This window comes from Helianthus annuus, chromosome 2 (genome assembly GCF_002127325.2).
Source record: "Helianthus annuus cultivar XRQ/B chromosome 2, HanXRQr2.0-SUNRISE, whole genome shotgun sequence".
In the NCBI taxonomy this organism is placed as follows: domain Eukaryota; kingdom Viridiplantae; phylum Streptophyta; class Magnoliopsida; order Asterales; family Asteraceae; genus Helianthus; species Helianthus annuus.
In genome coordinates this window covers 147,744,815-147,756,000 of record NC_035434.2, presented here as the reverse complement: position 1 = coordinate 147,756,000, position 11,186 = coordinate 147,744,815, and positions in this window count along the sequence as shown.

The following is an 11,186-nucleotide window of genomic DNA, read 5'->3' as shown; positions in this document are numbered from 1 at the left end:
GTGCTGAAACTCAGCTTGTCACCAAATTGAACGGTATCTATTAATATCTCGATCGCATTTGGATTCCCAGTCACAATAACCTTCGGGAGATATTGCTGACTGAAGCCCACAAATCTCGATATTCCATTCATCCCGGTGCCGACAAGATGTACCAGGACCTCTGTGCCAGGTGTTGGTGGCCAGGAATGAAGAAGGATATCGCTATCTATGTTTTGAAATGCCTGAATTGTTCGAAAGTCAAGGCTGAACATCAACGACCCTCTAGCTTACTCGTACAACCCGAGATCCCGATGTGCAAATGGGAGAGTATAGCTATGGATTTCATTACGAAACTCCCTCACACGCCATCAGGTCACGATTGATTTGGGTTATCGTTGATTGTCTTACGAAATCCGCCCACTTCTTACCGATACGAGAAGACTATAAGGTTGACCGATTGGCACGAATCTATACCGACGAAGTTATTTGTCGACATGGGACACCTCGTGAAATCATCTCTAACCGCGATGGTCGATTTACCTCGCGTCTTTGGGAAACTTTTCAATCCGCCCTCGGTACTACTCTTAATCTCAGTACCGTTTTCCATCCCTAGACCGACGGTCAGACTGAGCGCACGATTCGCACCCTTGAAGACATGCTTCGTTCGTGCGTTATAGATTTTGGTGGTAATTGGCATTCCATTTACCTTTAGTCGAATTCTCATACAATAACAGTTATGTCACGGCCCTTGGCCCCGGTTTGACCCGGACCAGAGCCGTGGAACAGGAAATCCCGTGGTATTTAATTTAAGTGACAGCGGAAGTCTTTAATACAGGATCCTTTAATACTAAAAATACCTGTTTACTTTATTACATAATTTAGGGATAAAACCCTGTAATTTACAATAAGGTGATTTCACTGGGAAATCTTTATTTTACAAAACATGTTTCTTTTTATTCATTTATATTGAGCCACTTCTCTAAGCTTGTAGTGCTTCACGGCACTTTTCTTGGATCACAACAGATCACCTGAAACATGTTTGAAAAAGGTTTTATCAGCGGGGAAATACTGAGTGAATCATTCAGTTTACTGAAAAGAACACTTTTTGTTATAATTTACAGTATTAAGAGCGATTACAATGTTCCTGATATCAACCAACTACCCACAGTATTTGTCACTCGACCCATTGGCCCTCCCGTTGTCCAATGGTGTCTGTGACTATGGTCATATCACCCCTTGGCTGCCCCAATGGTGAAGATTATCAAGTAATGTATACAAAACCCCACATACCGGCTGTAATTTAGTGATTACATAGACTTAATCCCTGTAATTATAACTTTGAAAAATAAGTTGGAGTTTTGTAGAACAGTTGATAAAAAGAGAATGACTCACATTGCAGATTTAACGAGCAGTGTATAAGCCTACTGATTAGCCTTATTTAACCTAATTTAAATAACAATGCACACAAACTGGGTTAGTAACTAATACAGCAGTTACGACAATTCACGAGATTAAACCCTCACAACGATTGACAAAGTGCGATACTTAAACATCCAGCGGATTCACAACGAATGACAGAGTATAGCCCGAGTTCGAGCAGTACTCAAACATCCTGTCGGAATCACGACGAATGACAAAGTATAAACCCAATTTGAGCAGCACTTAAACATCGTTGTATAGTTTCAATCGATCGGACGTTGAATCGTAATAACGATCGAGTTATTACCCTGTTTATTGCGGCAACGTCTCGTGCAGTGTGGGTTTTCCTGATTTTGCTCAGATTGGTTTACTTCATTAACTGGTTCATTATTAGCGTTTTCCATCTGATAATTATTATAAGTGTAAATTATTAGTACCCAATAATTGATAGTTAAATATAACAAAACAATTACACATAAGCACATAAACTTTTATAACACATATAGCCAAAATTGTCGATTTCTCGACTTTCATTTCATTTTTTTATAGATTATATAGGCATCCATACACACTGTTTATCTTACAATGTTTTATTTCTATTTTACAGTGTTATATGTTTGTTACTACTTATTATTATACAACCACAGCTTTTTAACCCACTATTCTTTTTCAACTGGCATTTCAGTAACGAAGCTCCCTTTCGTCGTATTTCCAGGAGATTTGTTCCCCTATTTCCCGGATCCTATTCCCTGTACCTATCAGTTCTTCACCAAACTGACGAAGTTCGGCTAAGTTTTCGTTGCTCATCGGCGGGTTTGGGATAGGTTCTGGATCAAACTGAGGGAGAAAGGTATAAGGACTATTGATTATGTTTTGGAACTGCCAGTCGTTAGTCCACCACTCTTCCATTTTGCCTAAAGGTCGAGTGTGGATTAGAGGGTCTGGAATAGCTGGTTCCAGATTTACTGGAAGTTGGGTTTCGGCAGGATAAGGGAAAAGGTTGTTGTTGATAGGTCCAATGGTATCACAGTTTGCCAGTAGGTGATCTATTTCTTCTTGAAATGTTACTTCTTCAGTTTGTTTAGAACTCTCTCCAATTTCTATTTCCTTTTGCCTAGAATTTTCCCTGATTTCTATCCTTGCTGGCCTAGAACTCTCTCCGGTCTCGACTCCTTTTCCTTTATCCATAGGGTTTTCTACTTTGGGGAGTTTCCTAGTTGTTGGCTTCCTCCTGCGTACTTTCCTCCATCCTACATATCTTCTTCTTTTCTTAGGCTTTGCCCTTTTCCGGAGGTGGAGCTTGAAATTCCAGGGGTTCCTCAATATCAGCAAAATAACCAGTAAAGTCGTTGGAAACTTCGATTGGTACTGGATAGAGATTGAGATTCTGAAATGCTTCAGATAGCTCACTCATGCTGTTTAGCATATATGCAAAATGTACAAAAATGCTAAGTTAAAATCTTATAATGAAATTTAAATAAATATTCAGTTTTATTGCATATCGAAAGACTAATTTTACAAAGGATAACGGAAATTTTAGAACACACTAAGATTTATTTATTTACGAAGTAGTGGGGTTCTGGATAAAAGTGCTAATACTAAATCAGGATATTGGTAGTTTAGAGGTTTGCATTTTCTGCTACAGTAGCTAACATATAAAGGTCTGCCCATTTTTCATCTAGGTTGTCTTCCCAAGGTGGATTTTTGCCTATTTCCTGGGTTTCTGGATTAAATCTCACTTTCTTGAATTGGGATTTCTTTCTTTTTTCCTGACTTTTCCTAATAATCGAATTTCTTTTCTCTGGGGTAAGAGGATTCTCATATTGTGCCTTACGGACAAATATCCCTTCTTCCAGATCTGCTGGGTATTTTGAAGATGAGGTTCCTTTTTCTTTAGGTGCAGTATCTAATTTGTGGTAGATAGCAGAAAGTCTTTGTTTACCCATACTGTAACTAACAAATAATCAGTTAATAAAACATATATTCACAGAATGGAAATTAGAAATCTTAAGTATTCCTTAAATACTTTAATAGGCTTAAATCAACAGTAAGCTTAAAACAATGGCTCTGATACCACCTTTTCCTGTCACGGCCCTTGGCCCCGGTTTGACCCGGTCCAGAGCCGCGGAACAGGAAATCCCGTGGTATTTCATTTAAGTGACAGCGGAAGTCTTTAATACAGGATCTTTTAATACTAAAAATACCTGTTTACTTTATTACATAAATTAGGGATAAAACCCTGTAATTTACAATAAGGTGATTTCACTGGGAAATCTTTATTTTACAAAACATGTTTCTTTTTATTCATTTATATTGAGCCACTTCTCTAAGCTTGTAGTGCTTCACGAAACTTTTCTTGGATCACAACAGATCACCTGAAACATGTTTGAAAAAGGTTTTGTCAGTGGGGAAATACTGAGTGAATCATTCAGTTTACTGAAAACAACACATTTTGTTATAATTTACAGTATTAAGAGCGATTACAATGTTCCTGATATCAACCAACTACCCACAGTATTTGTCACTCGACCCATTGGCCCTCCCGTTGTCCAATGGTGTCTGTAACTATGGTCATATCACCCCTTGGCTGCCCCAATGGTGAAGATTATCAAGTAATGTATACAAAACCCCACATACCGGCTGTAATTTGGTGATTACATAGACTTAATCCCTGTAATTATAACTTTGGAAAATAATTTGGAGTTTTGTAGAACAGTTGATAAAAAGAGAATGACTCACATTGCAGATTTAACGAGCAGTGTATAAGCCTACTGATTAGCCTTGTTTAACCTAATTTAAATAACAATGCACACAAACTGGGTTGTAACTAATACAGCAGTTACGACAATTCACGAGATTAAACCCTCACAACGATTGACAAAGTGCGATACTTAAACATCCAGCGGATTCACAATGAATGACAGAGTATAGCCCGAGTTCGAGCAGTACTCAAACATCCTGTCAAAATCACGACGAATGACAAAGTATAAACCCAATTTGAGCAGCACTTAACCATCGTTGGATAGTTTCAATCGATCGCACGTTGAATTGTAATAGCGATCGAGTTATTACCCTGTTTATTGCGGCAGCGTCTCGTGCAGTGTGTGTTTTGTAGTAAACAGCTAATATCTTGTAGTATATATGGAATTTTAACGTCGAATCAATGTCAGAATTCAAGTCCCAAGGCCCCCTATTTATACCCGAAATTTGCCCTCCCCCCTCGCGCCACGCGAAAGATTCCCTTGTGCGCGTCGCGTGGCGCGAGAGACCCTAGTCTAGCATAGGGTGGGTTCGTGTCTAGGTAGCTCAGCTGAGTTGGTTTCGCATGAAATTTCACTTCACACGTAAAACTGTCAAGATAATATCAACTAGGGTTTACCTCCCCCCCCCCTGAGTTTTAGGGGCCCTGATCCTGACTCTGATTGTTCTGAAAATTTTAGGGTTTCTGCAGAATTACTTGGGTTTCTTAATGAGGGTTTCCTTAATAGTCAATTAACGTAATAAGTATTAATTTTAGTGAGAGTTGTTACAAGTTATCACTCTAGCATTCAAATGGCACCTTTTGAGGCATTATATGGGAGAAAACGTCGATCGCCTATTGTATGGCACGAGATCGGAGACGCGCAAATTACTGGTCCTGAGTTATTGCAAGAAACGACTGACAAGATCCTCCAGATACGAGACAATCTCATGAAAGCTCGGAGTCGTCAAAAGAATTACGCCGATAAAAGCCGCAAGCCCCTTAAGTTCGAAGTTGGTGATCACGTACTCCTAAAGGTTTCACCTAGAAAGGGGGTGATCCGATTCGGCAAGAAAGGAAAGCTAGCGCCTCGATACGTTGGACCCTTTAAGATTCTGGAAAGAACTGGCAAAGTGGCCTACCGACTCGAATTATTGGAGGAACTCAGCAACGTACATCCGACTTTCCACGTTTTGAACCTCAAGAAATGCCTAGCCGAAGAAAACCTGCATGTCCCTCTCGAGGATTTGCAAGTTAACGAAACTCTACACTTCGTGGAAAAGCCAGTAGAAATCATGGACCGAGAGACCAAGAAACTCCGACGCTCTCGCATTCCAATAGTGAAGGTTCGCTAGAAAGGCAAACGCGGCGCCGTGTTCACATGGGAACTCGAAAGTGATATGAAAGCTAAATATCCACATCTCTTCGTTACGCTTGCGCCTTAATTTCGAGACGAAATTCCCTAAAGTAGGGGAGGCTGTAACAACCCGACTTTTCAGGTCATTACTTAGATCTGTCATTTATTGCTTAATTATCTTGTAATCTCGAGATTCCGATTAGCGCAAAGGGTTTTCGCTATATTTTCAAACTATGTTTTACAACGCATACTATTTGACACCTTTTATCGCATATCACATCGCATGTTTATACTAAACGCTATCGCATCGCAATCTCATCGCAACTCGAAGCGCATATTTACTTTTATGCATCTTAGTTATTATGTGTGTTATTAGTGTGTTTACTTGTTTAATGTTATGTGGTTATCACATCGCAACTTGCTTAAATGCAATGCAACGCTCAACGCACGAAACGAAAGTTGGAAAACTAACTCGCACAATTCGACTGGTTGAATGACCATTCGATCGAATGGACATCCGTCCGGATGACCATCCGATCAGACGGCCATCCGACCGAACCACCATTCTATCCACGCACTTAACCTACACCGCCTTAACTATCTCTCACACTATAAATACCCACCTGTCACATCGCTGTTCACTGATGTGACAGCTCTATCCGACCCAGACGCTCTCAAGTCCCTTTCAAGCACTTTTCTCTCGATTCAAGGCTATTCCGTAAGTATCTCACCCTAAATCTTGTACTTCCATCATCACTACACACTTTCTCATCATCTTCTCCATCAAAATCACTGACTTTCACCATGAAATCACCTGATTTGGACTCCTTGAAGGTGACATCATCTCGGTTGCATATGCAAACTGAGGTGTGACGTCATCCCGTCAAGAGTGGTTCAGATCTAAAGGATTTCTACACATTTTAACACAAATCTCCACAAGATCTAAACATTTTCAACAGTTACATACTTTTCTTTAACTTTCTTCACTTTTCACTCAAAACTGATGGGATCTAGACTCATTCAGGCTCTCCACTCATTCTCTAGTTGAGAACCGGTCTGAGAACGGAATTCTATCGGAGAGATGACTGATTTACTGGTTGAACATGAAACTTCATCAGGAACAGTAAGACTGGTCGAATGGGGTGATTCCCATCCGATCGACTGGGCTGGACTTGGTGGGTTCCCGTTGTTTGACACGTCGTCACGCCGTCTCCGTTAAACTCCAAACTTTGTAACTTAGAAAACTTGTAAAATTTTCAAAACATCAGATCGCCCAATCGAATAGTCATCCGATCGGATGACCATCCGATCGAATGACTATTCGACCAGGTGACTTGTCCTTTATAACTTTCAACACTTAAACAATTTGACCAAACTTCAAGGTTTTCGATCGAATAGCCATCCGATCGAATGACCATCCGTCCGGATGACCATCCGACCGGATGACTTGGCATCCAGAGAAACTTCACATTTTCCAAAATGTTACAATGAAAACTTCAAAGTTTCAAAACAATTAACAACACTCACAACTCATTCGAATGGCCATCCGTTCGAATGGTTATCTGCTCGGATGACCCTCCGTCCGGACCATCCGATCGAATGGGTTCTCATCCGTTCGACTCACCATTCGACACTTATCTCATGCGACACGTTGTTCAACACTCATGCTATTGTTCTATGCTCAGGCTAACCCCAGCGCGCTCCCTTCAATCCAATTCAAGGCTGTGTTTATTTACTAAACACATACTGTGAGTATACTCGAACCCATTTCTTTTAACGCACTTTTGGATGTTACATACGTTCTCTATCAAAAACACATCAACACACAACACAAACACTTTTAAACGGCAATTGCTCTCCCATCTTATACGTGTCTCGATGAATGCTTGTATGTTATGTTTACACAGTGATTGTTGCCTGACACCTTAGCAACTATAGTACTATAGTTTGGACTCAGCACCTGTCGTGGACAGGGGTTGTTAAGTGTATTACTTCACATGGTCACAGTGGTGATAATGTGTTGCGCATTCTACACTCGCAGTCATGTCGGTTGCATACGTCATTGTCGATAGCTTACTTGATTCACATTTCTACGTGTTACATGCTGGTTATGCGTAAACGCTTTCGCTATACTATATGTTACTCAAACTTCTGTACTCACCTTTACATTTTATGTACTGACTTTATTTTAACGTAAGTGACATGTTGATAGGATGTTTGCTTTGATGAATCGAGTAGGAGGTCTAGAAACATCATTCAATAAATCTGAGTTGTCGGAACAGTTTACTTGTTTTTGAGACTATTATCTGTAATGACTATTTTTACTTTATCTGTTAGTAGTATGGGATATTAACGTTAAAGATTTGGTAATTTAATGGTTGTTGTGGATTCTCTTGAACAATCTGTTTCGCTCAGTGCCACGCCCCGATGATTACGTCATCGGTTGAGGTGTGACTCATATTATATTCACTTAGTTAAGAATATAATTACAATGCATAATTAAATTTATATTAAATATCAATTGGTTGGGGTGGGACACATATTATATTCAGTTAGTTAAGAATATAATTACTATGCATAATTAAATTTATATTAAATATCAAAATATATTTTCTTTTAAATTTAATATAATTATTTAATATGAGAGAAATCATGAAAATTATTATTTAATAGCAGACAGAAAGATGAGGAAGTATAGATAAGATATAGATATATTAAATATATATAGTAATAATAAAGAATAGGTTCTATATGCTAAAATACGAAGAAACATATATCAAACTCGGTTTCATACAAAATAACACTTCTGTTACTCAGTTTAATACTTTTCTTTTAAAAGAAAATTAACTTATTCTTAAATACTTTTGTATCTTCACCTTGTATGATTTAAACTCTTTACCTCTTAAATAGAAAAAAGATATCTTATCACCTCCTCATATTATTATTGAGAAATAATATTTGGTATTTAGACTTCAAAGTGATTTCTATTAGCTAAATTAATTTGTTACCCGATAGTTAATAAGGAATCCGATTCCATCAACTTTATGACTTTTTAATTTTAAAAAAATGAGCATCACTAGAAAGTTACGTTTTATACGTTCTTTTGTGTATACATAGGAAATAAGGGTTTTCTATTATATATTTATTTTTTTAGTTTCAAGCATTTCATTTCTAGTCAAATTAACATTTTCACGTGCAATCAGGAATTTGAATTATTAGTAGTCATATAAGGAAAAGTCAAAGAAGCCTTTGTTGTTATAATATTGAAGAAGTATATCAGTATATGAATACATCGTTTTCATTCTTAAATACATAGAATTATATATATAATTGCCTTCTATTATTGTTGTAAGAAGTTAAAGATAGTAAATGTTATTTGAAGTTAAAATGTACGAGTCTATAAAAGAGGAAATATGTATATTCATCTTCAACATGGTCATTGAAAGGAATAAAATGGTTTGCCGGAACTTCGAAGTTAGAACCATCACTACTAGAAAAAACACCTTTCTTGACATGCATTGTCTGTCATAAAAGGGTCTTTATGACACACAAATGCGAGTCGTTGATTGAGAAGTCATAAAATTAACATGATATGAATTTGTATGTCATGTTTTTATGACACACATTTAATGACACGCATTCATGACACACATTAATGACACTCATTTTATGACACTCATTTTATTACACCTTTTAATGACACACATTCATGACACTCATTTTATTACACTTTTTAATGACACACGTTCATAACAAGCATTTATGACACATACGTGTATGACATTCATTTACGCGTGTCATGCAACACATACATGAAGCATGAGATTAGAAAATGGTTATCAGCTTGCCAAGCTAATTCCTAATAAAAATTTATATAAAACCAATACTTCAACCATAAAATCAAAACAGATGGCTTTGACAAACATATAAATCAAAATTATTAAACTTAATAAATTATCTCATATCAAACAAGTGATTAATTATAAATATAATAATGATTACTGCAATAATTAATGGTCTTTTGATGATTTTAAAACAAATTTATGAGCACAATCCTTTTTCATTGTAAGCTACATATCTTCAATTTGGAGTTTTAAATTATAATCTTCAGGTTTGGCTAAAATTTAGAACTTCATTCCAGAAAACATAATCCTCTTTCAGGGGAAAACCAATACCCATAAACCAAAATAACAATCTGCTCAAACAAATAAATAGTTAACAGTTAAAAGTCTCATAAATCGATACCTGAACATGATACTTGTATATTGTGAACCGTTAATCGTGAGAGCCAACTGCGGAGAGATGAAACCTTATGTTATGTGAAGAAATCAATTGAATTAAACCTGATGACGATCCCTCATGATTATCGTTAAAATTCGGCCTTAGGTTTTGATGTTTCACGTTCACCATTTCAAATTATATAGATAGATTGATACAGCAATTAAAGGGCCAAGAGAGGGAGAGAAACAAATTAAATAAAAAAGACTTGTTGATTAGCTTTCATCTTTCTTCCTTCGTAGGAGGGCAGATGAGATCATCTTCATGGAGAAGCCAATGGAATTAGAGAAAGATAAGTGAAAATGAAGTCTAAGAGCATTCACATCCAATCCATTAAATTTTGTGTGTAAAGTTTTTATAATATAAAAAGTATAAAAAGTGGTTGTGAGTGGAGGAGAGAGAAAATGTTACTGTTCATCTGTATATTTGGGGGACACTGTTCACCCCCTATAATTTTTTAATATATTTTGAAAGTGGTTGTGAGTAGAGGAGAGATAAAAGGTAATGATAAAGGTATAAAAAATATTATTTAATTAAAAAGGAGAGAGAAAATGTAGTGTTTTTTAGTGTAATTTAGAGTGAAAATATGGTGGAATGAATGTGAATGCTCTAAGTGGGAGAATTAGAATTGTTGGGAGGGAATACGAAAATTTTTAGGGAATCACATTGGACTATAGGAGGGAAAACACATTTTTAGGGGGGTTTGAATTTTGGGGGAAACGAAATTTAGTGAAGATAATTTTAAATAGTTATGAAATTTAATCTTAAAACAAGAGTTGAATGTCATTTTAGTCATGTGGTTTGTGCAATTTTGTTAGTTTAGTCCAAAGGTTTCATTTTTTGTCTGTGGGTTTAAAAAGGTTTCATCGTTGCCATTTTAGTCCATTGGGTTAACTTCAACCATTTTTTCTATTAACCAGAAGGGTAATTCGGTCATTTTATATATAATTCTGTTAACTAGAAGGGCAATTCCACCATATAAGATGATCGAATTCTCCTTCCCGTAGACAGAAAAAATGGATGAAGTTAACCCAGTGGACTAAAATGGCAACAATGAAACCTTTTTGGACCCAAAAATGAAACATTTGAACTAAACTGGCAAAATGTCTCAAACCACAGGGACTAAAATGACATTTAACTAAAAAAACAAATACTTTGTAACAATGTTTTAAAAAACGGTTCAAACCGGCCGGTTGTACCGGTTAAACCGCCCGGTACACCCGGTTAAACCATTTTTGAGCCAATTCTGGTACGGTAAACCGGATTTTAAAACATTGTTTTGTAACTTTAAATATAAGTAGTTAGATTTATTGATCCTAATCGGATTTTAAAACAAATACGAGTCGAGTCGACCAAAACCCGAGCCCGTTTAACTTACGAGAGTTAAAGCTAAAGCTTGGTTTGATTTGAACT